At 41.8% G+C, this 15,365-nt stretch overlaps 1 long non-coding RNA gene across 1 annotated transcript; it reads right to left on the bottom strand.

Moving 5' to 3' along the window:
• Positions 1-9,360: 9,360 nt before the first annotated feature.
• On the bottom strand, positions 9,361-11,924 carry LOC138968398 (uncharacterized). Its single transcript, XR_011456163.1, has 3 exons — positions 11,492-11,924; positions 10,775-10,950; positions 9,361-10,009 (listed from the first exon to the last, which is right to left on the bottom strand). It is a non-coding gene; the product is annotated as an uncharacterized lncRNA (long non-coding RNA).
• Between the last annotated feature and the right edge of the window lie 3,441 nt (positions 11,925-15,365).

Raw genomic sequence — 15,365 nt, forward strand, 5'->3', positions numbered from 1 at the left:
CATGTCTCACCCAGTCACATTATTCTGACACCGGACCAACCAGTCCTAGCATGCACTAACCCCATAATGCCAGCCGCCAGGCGGAGCACCCATTAGATTGCCAATTTCAAAGTCTTAGGTATGACCCGGCCTGGGTTCTAACCCACGACCTCCCGATCACGGGGCGGACGCCTTACCACTAGGCCAACCGTGTATGTGCGTATGAGTGTGTGTATTGTGTGTATGAGATTTGTGTGAGTCAATGTGTGTGTGTGTGTGTGTGTCTGTGGGTGTGCGCGTGCGTACATGCGTGCGTATATACATGTGTGTGTGTGTGTGTGTGTGTGTGTGTGTGTGTGTGCGTGTGTGTGTGTCTGTTTGTATAAGAGATAAAGAGAGAGAAAGAAAGAGAGAGAGAGAGAGACTGAGAGTGGGTGGGTTGGTTTGTGTTTGTGCGTGTGCGTAAGTGTATGTATGTGTGTTTGTTTGTAAAGGTGTGTATGTCCGTCTGTCTATATGTGCGTATGGGGGTGTGTTTTGTGTGTACAGTGAAGTGTGTGTGAGAGAGTGAGTGAGTGCGTGTGAGTGAGTGTGTATGTGTGTACGTGTGTACGTGTGTAACTTGGGTGTGTGTGTGTGTGTGTGTGTGTTCGTGTGTGTGTGTGTTTGAGAGAGAGAGAGAGAGAGAGAGAGAGAGAGAGAGAGAGAGAGAGAGAGAGAGAGGTTTGTCTTTCGCTGGGGTATGCAGTGCCTTGGCGTTGCACATCTACTTAATCCCAGCGAAGCTGGAGGTATCCCGTGAACGCTATACTGTAATCGACTTGAGAAATGTGCATACCGAATAATACATGATAAAGAAGGATTCTTTGTGCCCGGCTACGTGCTACAGTTGGAGATGGAAGTTCACCAAAAAGTGGGACCATACTAACAAAAATACGGTGGGTGCAATAGTCGCCCCCATTTTTTCAGCAAACGCCACCCAAGGCCGCTTTGGACGGGTAGAAATTCCGTAGTTTCCAAGTCTATGGATAAAGCTCGCGTAAGAAGAATACGTCACGGTCGAAAGTCTTTGACGTCAATTAATGCATCATGACGTCATGTCTCCCTGTTGTCTTTCTCTCTCGCGCAGTGTGTGTGTTTGTGTTCATTTTGTGCACATGTGTTAGTGTTACTGTTTGTGTGTGTGTGCGCACGCGTGCATTAGTCTGTACTCGTGTGTGTGTAAGTGTGTGTGTGGGCATAAGTGTATGTGTGTGCGTGTATGTGTGTTTGTTTGTAAAGGTGGGTATGTCCGTCTGTCCATATGTGCGTATGGGTGTGTGTTTTGTGTGTATGAAGTTTTTTTGTGAGAGAGTGAATGAGTGCGTGTGAGTGAGTGTGTGTATGTGTGTGTGTGTGACTTGGGGTGTGTGGGTGTGTGTGTGTGTGTGTGTGTGTGTGTGTGTGTGTGTGTTTGAGAGAGAGAGATCGAGAGAGAGAGTGTGTGTGAATGTGTGTGTGTGCATGAGTTTGTGTGTGTATGAGTGTGTATATGTGTTTGTTTGTAAAGGTGTGTGTGTCCGACTGTCTATGTGCGTATTTGTTTGTTTGTTTGCTTAACGCCCAGCCGACCACGAAGGGCCATATCAGGGCGGTGCTGTTTTGACATATAACGTGCGCCACACACAAGACAGAAGTCGCAGCACAGGCTTCATGTCTCACCCAGTCACATTATTCTGACACCGTACCAACCAGTCCTAGCACTAACCCCATAATGCCAGACGCCAGGCGGAGCAGCCACTAGATTGCCAATTTTAAAGTCTTAGGTATGACCCGGCCGGGGTTCGAACCCACGACCTCCCGATCACGGGGCGGACGCCTTACCACTAGGCCAACCGTGCCGGTCTATGTGCGTATAAGTGTGTGTTTTGTGTGTATGAGATTTGTGTGAGTCAATGTGTGTGTGTGTGTGTGTCTGTGGGTGTGTGCGTGCGTACATGCGTGCGTATACATGTACATGTGTGTGTGTGTGTGTTTGTGGGTGTGTGTCTGTATAAGAGAGAAAGAAAGAGAGAGAGAGAGAGAGAGAGTGGGTGGATGGGTGTGTGTTTGCGCATGTGCGTATGTGTGTGTGTTTGTTTGTAAAGGTGTGTTAAAATGTCCGTCTGTCTATATGTGCGTATGGGGGTGTGTTTTGTGTGTGTGAGAGAGTGAGTGAGTGCGTGTGTAGGCCTATGTGTGTACGTGTGTAACTTGCGGTATGTGTGTGTGTGTGTGTTCGTGTGTGTGTGTTTGAGAGAGAGAGAGAGACAGAGAGAGAGAGAGAGAGAGAGAGAGAGAGAGAGAGAGAGAGAGAGAGGTTTGTCTTTCGCTGGGGTATGCAGTGCCTTGGCGTTGCACATCTACTTAATCCCAGCGAAGCTGGAGGTATCCCGTGAACGCTATACTGTAATCGACTTGAGAAATGTGCATACCGAATAATACATGATAAAGAAGGATTCTTTGTGCCCGGCTACGTGCTACAGGTGGAGATGGAAGTTCACCAAAAATTGGGACCATACTAACAAAAATACGGTGGGTGCAATAGTCGCCCCCATTTTTTCAGCAAACGCCACCCAAGGCCGTTTTGGACGGGTAGAAATTCCTTAGTTTCCAAGTCTATGGATAAAGCTCGCGAAAGAAGAATACGTCACGGTCGAAAGTCTTTGACGTCAATCAATGCATCATGACGTCATGCCTCCCTGAAGTCTTTCTCTATCGCGCAGTGTGTGTGTTTGTGTTCATTTTGTGCACATGTGTTAGTGTTACTGTTTGTGTGTGTGTGTGTGTGTGTGTGTGTGTGTGTGTGTGTGTGTGCGCAACGCGTGCATGAGTCTGTACTCGTATGTGTGTGGTGTGTGTGTGTGTATTTGTGCGTGTGTGTGTATGTGTGTGTGTGTGTGTGTGTGTGTGCGCACGCGTGCATGAGTCTGTACTCGTGTGTGTGTAAATGTGTGTGTGGGTATAAGTGTATGTGTGTGCGTGTATGTGTGTTTGTTTGTAAAGGTGTGTATGTCCGTCTGTCCATATGTGCGTATGGGTGTGTGTTTTGTGTGTATGAAGTTTTTTGTGAGAGTGAGTGAGTGCGTGTTAGTGAGTGTGTGTATGTGTGTGTGTGTGACTTGGGGTGTGTGTGTGTGTATGCGTGGGTGTGTGTGCCTGTGTGGGTGTGTGTGTGTGTGTGTTTGAGAGAGAGAGAGAGTGTGTGTGAATGTGTGTGTGTGCATGAGTTTGTGTGTATGTTTGTGTGTGTATGAGTGCGTATATGTGTTTGTTTGTAAAGGTGTGTGTGTCCGACTGTCTATGTGCGTATTTGTTTGTGCGTATGTACAGTGTGTGTGTGTGTGTGTCTGTTTGTATAAGAGAGAAAGAGAGAGAGAAAGACTGAGAGAGAGAGAGAGAGAGAGAGAGAGAGAGAGAGAGAGTGGGTGGGTGTGTGTATGTGTGCGTATGTGTGTGTGTGTTTGTTTGTAAAGGTGTTTATGTCCGTCTGTCTATATGTGCGTATGGGGGTGTGTTTTGTGTGTATGAAGTGTGTGTGAGAGAGTGAGTGAGTGCGTGTGAGTGAGTGTGTTTGTGTGTACGTGTGTGACTTGGGGTGTGTGTGTGTGTGTGTGTGCGTGTGCGTGTGTGTGTGTGTGTGTGTGTTCGTGTGTGTGTGTGTGTGTGTTTGAGAGAGAGAAAGAGAGAGAAAGAGAGAGGTTTGTCTTCGCTGGGGTATGCAGTGCCTTGGCGTTGCACATCTACTTAATTGTTATCCCAGCGAAGCTGGAGGTATCCCGTGAACGCTATACTGTAATCGACTTGAGAAATGTGCATACCGAATAATACATGATAAAGAAGGATTCTTTGTGCCCGGCTACGTGCTACAGGTGGAGATGGAAGTTCACCAAAAATTGGGACCATACTAACAAAAATACGGTGGGTGCAATAGTCGCCCCCATTTTTTCAGCAAACGCCACCCAAGGCCGTTTTGGACGGGTAGAAATTCCGTAGTTTCCAAGTCTATGGATAAACCTCGCGTAAGAAGAATACGTCACGGTCGAAAGTCTTTGACGTCAATTAATGCATCATGACGTCATGCCTCCCTGAAGTCTTTCTCTCTCGCGCAGTGTGTGTGTTTGTGTTCATTTTGTGCACATGTGTTAGTGTTACTGTGTGTGTGTGTGTGTGTGTGTGTGTGTGTGTGTGTGTGTGTGTGTGTGTGCGCACGCGTGCATGAGTCTGAACTCGTATGTGTGTGGTGTGTGTGTGTGTGTATTTGTGTGTGTGTGTGTGTGTGTGCGCGCGCACGCGTGCATGAGTCTGTACTCGTGTGTGTGTAAATGTGTGTGTGGGTATAAGTGTATGTGTGTGCGTGTATGTGTGTTTGTTTGCAAAGGTGTGTATGTCCGTCTGTCCATATGTGCGTATGGGTGTGTGTTTTGTGTACACGTATGAAGTTTTTTGTGAGAGTGAGTGAGTGCGTGTTAGTGAGTGTGTGTATGTGTGTGTGTGTGACTTGGGGTGTGTGTGTGTGTGTGTGTGTGCGTGGGTGTGTGTGTGTGTGGGTGTGTGTGTGTGTGAATGTGTGTGTGCATGAGTTTGTGTGTATGTTTGTGTGTGTATGAGTGTGTATATGTGTTTGTTTGTAAAGGTGTGTGTGTCCGACTGTCTATGTGCGTATTTGTTTGTGCGTATGTACAGTGTGTGTGTGTGTGTGTCTGTCTGTTTGTATAAGAGAGAAAGAGAGAGAGAAAGAGAGAGAGAGTGGGTGGGTGTGTGTATGTGTGTGTGTGCGTAAGTGTATGTGTGTGTGTATGTGTGTTTGTTTGTAAAGGTGTTTATGTCCGTCTGTCTATATGTGCGTATGGGGGTGTGTTTTGTGTGTATGAAGTGTGTGTGAGAGAGTGAGTGAGTGCGTGTGTGTGAGTGTGTATGTGTGTACGTGTGTGACCTGGGGTGTGTGTGTGTGTGTGTGTGTGTGTGTATGTGCGTGTGCGTGTGTGTGTGTGTGTGTGTGTGTGTGTGTGTGTTCGTGTGTGTGTGTGTTTGAGAGAGAGAAAGAGAGAGAGTAAGAGAGAGGTTTGTCTTTCGCTGGGGTATGCAGTGCCTTGGCGTTGCACATCTACTTAATTTTAAATTGTATTTACATTTACCCTCTCTCTCTCTCTCTCTCTCTCTCTCTCTCTCTTTCTGATCTCACACTTGTCCACACAACATCTCTCTCTCTCTCTCTCTCTCTCTCTCTCTCTCTCTCTCTCTCTCTCACTCACTCCCTAGTCTATCTTCAGACATGGGATTCAGAAAAAGTGGTAATTAAGGAAAAAAAAAGTGGGGGTCTGGGGGCCGCAGAAGGCCCCCAGTAGGGTCCAGGGGCAACGCCCCTGGTCGGGGTCTGGGGGCGAAGCCCCCAGAAGCTGAAGGTTTTTAGTATTTTAGACACACAAAAATGGCCCTGAAATGCATATTTCAGCTTAATCATAGCCCCCCCCCCCCCCCCCCTTTCTCTTCCTTCCCATGTTTCTCAAATTAATTTTACGTTAAGACTCAAAATAAGGAGGAGAAAGAGAGAGAGAGAGGCGGGGATGGGGGGGAGGGGGGGGGGTGGTGGCGTGTGACGGTGTGGTTTCAATGTTCTTACCTTGTCGGTGCCAAACGACCCCAGTGACTGATTACACGACTGGGTTTTCAGGATAGTCAGGTGCTTGTTGCTTTTCAAGTGGCTTTTGAGGGCAGTCTTTCCATTGGAACCGTAGTTGATAACATTAACATCGTTGCACAAAGTGCACTAAGCTTTTCCCGGCAAGTTGATTTTAGCAAAAGCATCGCCAACTTTCAGTTTCACGTCTTGTGTCTTCTGGCCTTTCTCGTATTTCCAGCTCAATGATACAACTTCATCGAGCCAGTCGAATCTCCAGAGATTTTTCTTGTACTTCTGCTGGTCAATTTCCCGGGATAGAACGGTTTCGTCTCGCTTTAGCTTCCTCATCATTTTGGCAAGTGGCTCGAAGCGATGTAAAAATGGCGCCGAATCATTCTCATACGGTATGCTTTAGCTTATACTGAATCCCCGATAGCTACGTTGAAACGGTGACTGTAGGAGACAAAGACACAGAGCGCGTTCCCATACGGATCGACCAGCAACAGTCTGACCGTTTTAAGAACCAACCGTTCAAGAATAGTATGGAATGGAGCGTCGCGATCAGCGGACCGGCCGAAAAACTTGGGTCTTTACCTACATATACCCCAACATTTTCTCAGCGGATTTGCACGAATCTCAAGAATGATCCCTGGAGCCTAAAAATTTACGGAATTCCGTAATTTTACGGAAGAATCCCATGTCTGTATCTTTCTCTGCATCCACTTTCTTTCTCTTCGACTTGTCTGGTTTTTTTCTGAATTTTGTTCTTCGGATTCTTCTGTCAAGGCAGCGAAGCTGGAGGTATCCCGTATCACGACTTTCCGACCTTGACATTGTAGTGGGGGTCAAGTGGGCGTCGGCATCATTGTCCAATCAGAAATTTTGATGCGCTTCCGCTTCCTGTCCCGCCCAGTCTGCGCAAAAGAAATGGCGCAAAACTGTTTGCGCGGAAAAAGGTGATGAAAAAAAGAACACAACCTGGTTTGATAACCAAATGATTGCGATCTTGCATTCTAGCATCATTTAATGTGGAACAACGACACATCTGATAAACAAATAGCCAGTTTGTTACCAACATGAGAAACTAGGGTTTAGAATCGAAGCGGTAAACCCGGACGCTGTTTGTACACGTAAATCCGGAGAAGCTATCGAAGTAGGTGACATGTCGTTTCACTCCGAGTGTGCCAGCACCGGCCCTCTACCCGCCAAACCCCCACTAGGCAGGGAAAGTGGTTCGACCTTGCATGAATGCAGGGCAAGTTCGAGTTTGCTAGCTTAGACCTTTTTCACTTAAATTTTGGCGCATGCGCTGTGAAGTTTATTGTCAGATCTACCGGAACAAAGGGGCAAAAGGAAAAATCGACAACGAGGCTTGGTGCAAAGTAAAGTGCGGAGACGACGAGACAAACTGTTGTGTTTACAACTGCAAGTGCAACAGTGGAATCAATGAAGAAAGAGAAATACGGTGGACAGAATTTGTCATTGTATGGCTTTCCGATGGGTGCAATTGCGAAGGCGCAACAGCGAAGGACGCGATGGGTGCAAGCAATCCGACGACAGGGGTTTGTCGTGCCATTGAAAAGTCTGCTCGCGTCACTTCGTGTCTGGCAATGGCACGGCTATCAACGATGCCAACTCCTTTGACTTCGTAGCCACCCTTAATCTTGGATTTGAGAGAACATCAAGAACAAGTGACTCTAGCAGAAGGACAAGGTACTGGTCGGAGACGTGACTTTGTCCGCTCAGTGAAGACTGACCGACGACAAGCAAGCGGTTTTGCTTCCACCCCCCAGTGTCAACGCTGAAAATATCATCGGATCTGGAAGAGACTCAGAGCCAAGTAAGCTTTGTTTGTTTTTATCAATTTATGATCTGCTGACTTCAAATTGTCTTCCTACATCAGTGTATAAGAAATTTAAAATGAATCGGCAGCCCAAAACGGATGCATAAGAAGGGTCACGAAACAATTGCAAGATTTTAGAAAACAAACAAACAAGATCTAGACATATGTCGACAAGCCGCGTGCATGCAATCAACCAGAGATCTGTTGCTACAGTATCTCTGAATCAACCGACTCTTGAATCGAGAAGATTAAGGAGGTTACTTGATACAGATAGTGATGCAGTTTTCAAGACATCGATAAAGCTCATGCTGAATCATTTTTTTTATTCCCAGAAATGTACCATTGAATTGATGCAACAACAAAAATAGCACTAGATTTCTACAATTTTGATTTTGCATAGAACACTCCAAAATAATTTCCGGGGAGCATCTCCCGCACCCCTAAGTTTTTTTCAATTTCAGGAGTTATTTCCCTCAGGTATTTTCATGCTTAAATGCTGTGAGTGTGATGCATACATGTGTAATCTGATAACAAGATCATTGATGCTAATTATATTGCTAATGTATACATTTGATTTTGTATTTACAGAAGCAGCCATTCCTTTGCCCTCCGCATCTAGTGAGAGCTTAGGACCAGGGCCAGATCATGCCTTTGCAAAGAGGGACACGACTACATGTGAGGGTATTGTTATTGGAACACAGACTACCTCAAGTTGGCAGAGCTGCAGATGACAATTACATAACAGGCCTCTGTGATTAATCGTCTGACTGAAGATGTTTCTGGCTTGAAGAAAGACAACATGAAGGTGAAGGAGAACATACGCTCTTTTTCTGTTGATTCTCTACTGAAAAATGACACTGCAGTATGGTTTCACACATATGGTGATCTTTCGGTATGCATGTACCTACTTCGTAAAAAAAGGCAGGTCTACATTAATACTGGTTCACATCACTCCAAAGAGCAAGAAGCTTATTTTGTCATGTAATGGTTTATATAATTTACTCTGGTACTGTATAGAATAAAGGGCCCATTATCAATCAAATCTCTGGTCTGGTCTGAGTTTGTTTCATCAATGATTGTATGTGAGCTTACGAACATAACGATTCCCACTTTAAATAAATGCGATCAAGATAATTAGGTAGACAACATGTCAAGAGACGTTTATTCCTTATTTCTTGTTATAATTGAAGGATATTATTATGCAATATACTGCTTTGTTTTTTAAAATGGCTTCAAATTGTCTCCCTTGTTCCGACACTTTAGTACACAATTTGTGCATTCACTTGAGTTATTTCTTAAAGAAAATTACCCCCCAAAATTATTCAAAACAGTCTTTGACATATCTACAGTTTAATTAAAAGAAAAACTGTATTTTATTTTAAGTGATAAATAAATATAGACAAATCTTGGGACTGTGCACAAACTGATCGGCTTGAACTCAAAAGTCGCAGCCAAGAATTTTCTGCAACTTTTGAGTTCAAGTCTGTCAGCTTGTGCACGGTCCCACAATCAGTTCAAAAAGAATTTTCCTTGATATAGCCTTGAAAAAAAAAAGTAAGTAACAAATTTTGTACAAACAAATTTGTTCAAGGGAGACAATTGGAATCATGTTTTTTAAAATCGGTGAATTGCATTATAATTTCCTCCAAAAAATAACAAATAACTGTGAAATGAATTGGAAAAAAAGTGCTAACATTATTACCTTGATCAGATCGATGTGTATGACAAGGAATTTCTATGTTTGCTGATTTGGTTGTCCGGTAATGACTTTCATGCACAGGGCTTCTAAATTCACTCGCTCAAACGCTCATGTCTGCACCAACATTCACACACGTCCATATTCATAAGGGATGGTGACAACACGCTCTTGAACAACAAACATGGCACAAAACGAATGAACATTTCAAACATTTCGCTATTGAATGAAATCATCAGTACATGGATATCAAATCATAAAACATCTCACAAAATACCTCCTTGCCATTCCGAAGTTGAAGAAGAATACAGTCCGGCATTACACACACTACACTTTCATCACTGAGAATCGCTGTTCACAACACATGTCCTCGGCTCTGATACGTTCTCCGAATAATACACACAAGTCATGGATGATGGTATAGTCCGTACGAAGCCGAACCACTTCTTACTATCCTCTGACACAAGTTCTTATCAGCTTCCACAATCTTCTGTCTTAACTGCAGGCATTTAAAAAATTAAACCTGAACTCACACACAGAGGTGACAGCACTACGTACCCTCCCTCGCTGTAAACAAAGTACTGATTTTACCTGTCCATATTGAAACTACATACATTTTTCACTTGACAGAACAGTTAACTGTTGCTACCAACTTGATTAACTGGTATTGGAAAAAAATATCACACCTTGAAAACCCTAGTTCAGTATATCATAACTATATACAGCCTTCAAACGGTTGGTACCGGTTGTTGAAGATCTCTTAGTCGCGCTTCCTTGCATCCGGACTTCTTGATCAAAATTGAGGCCTTGAAGAGTCGTCCGGGGAAACTTGTCTTGTCTTGAAGCATACCTGAAAATGAAATTATTTTTTTTACTTGACACTAAAGCAAATCTTATGCTGGGTACAAATGCTAAAACAAGTTGCGCCAGTCTGTCAAACATGTATAACGATACTGAACGCAGTACATTTCACAAGGACAATGCTTAGCTGAAAACCAGCATCCACGTCGAATAAGGTAAATGGCAACCCAGCATAGCGCAGTAGCAAAACTGTCCCACAGGAAATCACGCTTCCCTGTGTTTAAAACAAATCTGTTTAACTTTCTAAGCTTGTAGCCCTGAAAGTAAAAAAATTATGCACTAGCCTCTGGCTAGTGATTCTGAAAACGTACCAGCCAGAGAGCAAATTTTACGAACCAAACCAACAATTTAATTCAGCATCTTCACTCGCATTTGGCGAGTAGATGAACACTTCTACTCACCAGTTGCATGCTTCTACTAACTATGGCGAGTAAAATACTTGCCACTTTCACTGTTTCAGGGCTGGTTTGTTTTTAACCTAAACATAATGTTGTAGTTTTCCAGAAATTGCTCTACACACAAACATACACCACCGCCCTGGTCTCTTGACTAAATGTAAAATGCATAGTTTGTTGATAATGCACTTTATAAATATCACTGTTTCTCTTTCCCCAGTCTTGTAGCTGTTGTAGTTAACAAGCTCTATATTTTAACTTTGAGACTTATGTTCTGAAAAAAATAGATCACACTCTGATGTAAACCTCTAGGTAATGCAACCCTAATTTCCTTAATATTAATTATTATACACACTTACTTAACAATTTGTATGTCATCGAGAGCAGCTGGTGCAGTTTTCATGGCAGCATGCCCCTTCCACATACATTTGTAGTGTGTACAAGTTTTGTCTGCTGGCACAGTGTCGATTCCTTCAGCCATGTAGTGTGAAGCAGCAAAAAGTGTGGCGGCCACATGGTTGCAAGACTGTCCTTTCTGGGTAAAAACAACAACACACATTCAAATTCTGTGTCATCTTGATTTTCCTTAGCCTGCTAATAACAATTAACTTTATCTTTCCTAGGAATTCCTACAGAGAGCTTGTAAGCGCATGCTCTTGATATAGATATATTTTATATAGATCTATATAAAATATATACCGGCTCAGAATGGAATTTGATCTTACTGCAGTGATAACCTTCATTGACAAGAGGATTCACAAACACATGTGTACGTACACATTAAATAAAACTCCGCACTCAGGTACCTGGTATTCTATTGAACATGCCTCGCCAACATGGCATGGTCTCCTGGAGATACTGATTGAAATTACATTAACATGCTGCTCATAACTTTGTCAAAAATGACAGCTTTTGCATGCAGACATTTTCAGTAGAGAATTATGAATCTCTGTGTGTGTTTGTCACTTTGTGTGCCATGCATTATATGACTGAGTATGAAAACTGATTGTGTAAGATACCAAGTAACGCAGCCATCAAGTTAATCCCACAAAACATACAAGGCCAACAACACTTACCCAGCAATACACTCGCAGTAGGCTCCAAGTGCCTGTCCGGTCAGCGTCCCCCCACAACAGCATACACTTCGTTGCGAGTCTGCTTCATTGACGTCAGCACACTCGCTCTGAGTCTGATCACCACAGTTGCTTACTAGCTGTTGTGCCATGCAGAAAGACATTTTATGCACACAGTATGTCTATCGTTTACCCCAAGGTTTTGCATTCTTTGCGCTGGATGCGTCGTATAACTTGTCGAACGTCGACGCAGTAGTATCAGTAAGAAAGTTGATCCAGAGATCTGTAGATCTGTGGTCGATCACCTCTGCTTCGCTTATGTAGGGGAAGTTCGCCAAGTCTTTCGTCCATATACCACCAATAGCCGTTTCAAACCATACCTTCATGCATGTCCTTGACTTTTAGTTCATGATTTTGAACAAGATAATCCGTTTTCTTGCAGAACTTCTCAAAGTAATCCTCTGGCAATAGTACTTCGAGCCCCGACAGTGAAAGAGGTATTTCAGACTGCCCCTTATTTCCGGTTATCAGAGAGAGGCTGCTGTGCCCTAAAATCTGATTGGTCGAAACGCTGGGGGCAAAGGTTATACGAAAAAGGTCTATTGCTGCTAGTGCTTGCCTTGTCTAGATCTGGAACTTTTTCAATTGGATTTTTTCTCTCTATTATACTGGAATAAGTGGGTGCTTTTCTAGATCTAAGCATCGACCGAATTAGATAATGATGTTCCTTGCATTGCATTCTCCTAAATCTGTTATTCTAACCAGTTTGTTTAAGAATATAATTGTTCGTTTTTTGTTGATAAGCTTACAAGATTTTTTCTTTTTTAAGTAAGTGGTTTCACACGTACAACATGAGACCCACATGCACTAGACAATGGAAGTTGAGGTCCTCGTTCAATACCACAAATGCCAGTATTATACTTCAGACTCCTTTTGGAGGAATGTGTGGGGTTTGGGTGTTGAACTTGAAGTGGCAGATTGTTTGCACAGGTATGAATGTTCGTACGTTCGTACGTGCACGCATGTATGCAGGCATATGTTTGTCAAGCAGGAACATGCAACATTTTGTTGACCGTATGTGAGTGCGTGTGTAATAAAACCAACGACAAACAATACAAAAAGCTCCAGCTCTGCTTCTTCACCAGTCACAGACGCATTGCGTTGTTCAGCTTTCCAGAAATATATTAACTCAGTCAGAACCGGCTTCATGAATATTTTATTTCAGGAAAAAATCAATCGAATCTACACAAAAAAAAGGTTATTGCGTTGTTCTGTCTTTGAGACTGTATCACGTAATATTGAGCTACTACAAGAAACATGTCTGTGGCATAGTTTGACCCAACAGATAGAGAAGTCAACAGAGGTATTCTGCCGTCAGCAGCTTTATTGCTGTTTTGAATTTGATCTTGCATAATTTTATTACATAATTTTGCAACACACAAAGAAATCGTAATTGAATATTTAACGCAAAATTGAATAATTCGCAAACATGTTTGTATGAACAAATATTATGTTAAGAAAATATGAGTGTGAGGATGGACGTATTTTGAGTGAAGTAGCAGAAATTCTTTTTAAGTTCTTTAGCTACATGCACACGTTCTGTTAATTACGTTCTTAGCAGGGAGATCCAGATTAATAATACTGCTGTGACAGGTTGTGGTTTCCATACACACTTTGAATACAGGAAAACAAAAACAAAAACACAGTTAAAAAAAAATGTGCACATATGATTAAAATATTAAAGTGTACAGAATAAAAGCAAGATATGTACAAAAACAAATCTCGTGGTTCTCTTGTCAAACCCACTGTAGTAAGCACAGAATAGGAGAGAAGATTTTGGAGAAGGTGGCTTAACCTACTGAAGTAAATGATCAAGAGGATTCTAAGCATCCAGTGCTAAAGCTCTCAAATCACAAGACATACACACTTGTTGTGGCTATCCGAACTGTTGATTTAAAAAAACCATACCTACACATTGTAAACATCTATTACAAAATTATATATATTGTATGGATCTGTCTTTGTAAAATATACTGTTCAGAAAATTTTAAATAATCTGCACAAATCTCGTGGTTCTCTTGTCAAGTAGTAGGCACAGAAAAAAAACCCCAAAAACCCTGTGTTTTGTCTTGTAAATTATACTTTACTAAATGTGTACAGTATTCTAAGAAAAGAAAAATTCTTCCTTTTTATCATATCAATTGCCTCCCTTGGATTTTATTTGTAAAATAACTCTGAGAAAAAAAGCTTTCTACTTAAAAGCAGTGCAATCAGGAAAATGGGTACAACCTGTGTGTATACCTTTATTCCTTATTCTTTTTATTTAACTGAGGATGTCACTACGCAGTTTTACTGATTTAAGGGGAGACAGGGTAGGCAAGCACTTTTTTTATTTATTTTGGAAACAGCTTGCTGCTTGTTTGATTTTTGCAAGCAGAATAACCTAATTAAGAGAAACCATTTTAAATTTTGAGTGAAAAGCAATTTTTGGGGGTTTTATTCACCAAAATGTGAAAAAAACGTTATAAAATGTGCTTTTTTTAAAATGTTGCAGTTTGTGAACCAGTGCATGTTTTGATCCAATTTTTCTTCTTTGCAGCAATATGTGTGTGTTTAATAATTCTGTGCATCGAAAAGCATTTCTAAGCAATATATTATTTTAATTTAGCATTTTCAGTTACCGGTTCAGTTCTGATAAGAAAAATACATGAGATCCTAACTGTCAGACTCATAAAAACCCAACCAATGCACTGAACTCTTATTCCATGCACAGAACTGATGCTGTACAACTCATACACAACATATACAAAAACTGAACAAATCCATCAAGCCTTTCAAAAGTTGCAACATTTTAATTGTAGCGTTTTGTCTGAAAATTACATTCAGAGAAAACAGCATTTTAAAGATTTGAACCTGTACATACAAAAACAAGTAGCACAGTGCACCCTGAATTCATATGTTTTTATCAGAATGACCACTTTACTATGATGGGGAAATGATTTGACGATCAAATTATCCGGACTTTTTTTTAAAAATCATTTGAAAACTCATCTATGTTAGTGCAGATATGAATCAAAACGAAACTGTCGGACTCATAAAAACACAAGGAATCCACTGTATTCTTATTCCATGCACAGAAATGGTGCTTCACAAATCATAAACAACATATACAAAATTGGAACAAATCCATCTAGCCATTCAAAAGTTACAACATTTTAATTACCACATTTTGTCTCAAATTACATGTAGAGAAAACAGCATGTAAAAGAGTCTCACTAGTACCCCGGTAAACTAGTACCACAGTAGAGCTTGAATTAATGGGGTGGTTTTTTTTAACCAGAATAACACTTTAACTATGATGGGGAAATGATTTGATAATCAAATTATCAGATTTTTTTAATTTAAAAAAAAATCATATGAAAACATTAAAAAAGTCAATTATCTGTGTTTGTGCTGATATGAAAATATTGATCAGAACCAAACTGTCAGACTCATAAAAACCCAACGGATGCACTGATTTCTTATTCCATTGCATAGAAATGATGCTTCACAAATCATCAACAGCATTACATAATTATATATACACAAATGGAACAAAGCTATCAAGCCCTTCAAAAGTTGCAACATTTTAATTACAGTATTTCTGTGCTCAATCCTAACACTGCAGCAAATTTCTGTAAAGCTGAATGTCCCTTTCCATGTACCAACATGGTCATACGCGGATTATTTTAAATGCAACTTTACCACCCGAAGCGTTGCAAACACCGGGAGAAGAGTAAACAACTGCAGACTTGAAATTGAATGGACACTCATATGCACTCCAGATGCAGGGCCTGTGCAAATCCTTGGGCTGATGCATCACCTTCTTTCATAATCA

Source organism: Littorina saxatilis, linkage group LG6 (genome assembly GCF_037325665.1).
Source record: "Littorina saxatilis isolate snail1 linkage group LG6, US_GU_Lsax_2.0, whole genome shotgun sequence".
NCBI classification, from domain to species: domain Eukaryota; kingdom Metazoa; phylum Mollusca; class Gastropoda; order Littorinimorpha; family Littorinidae; genus Littorina; species Littorina saxatilis.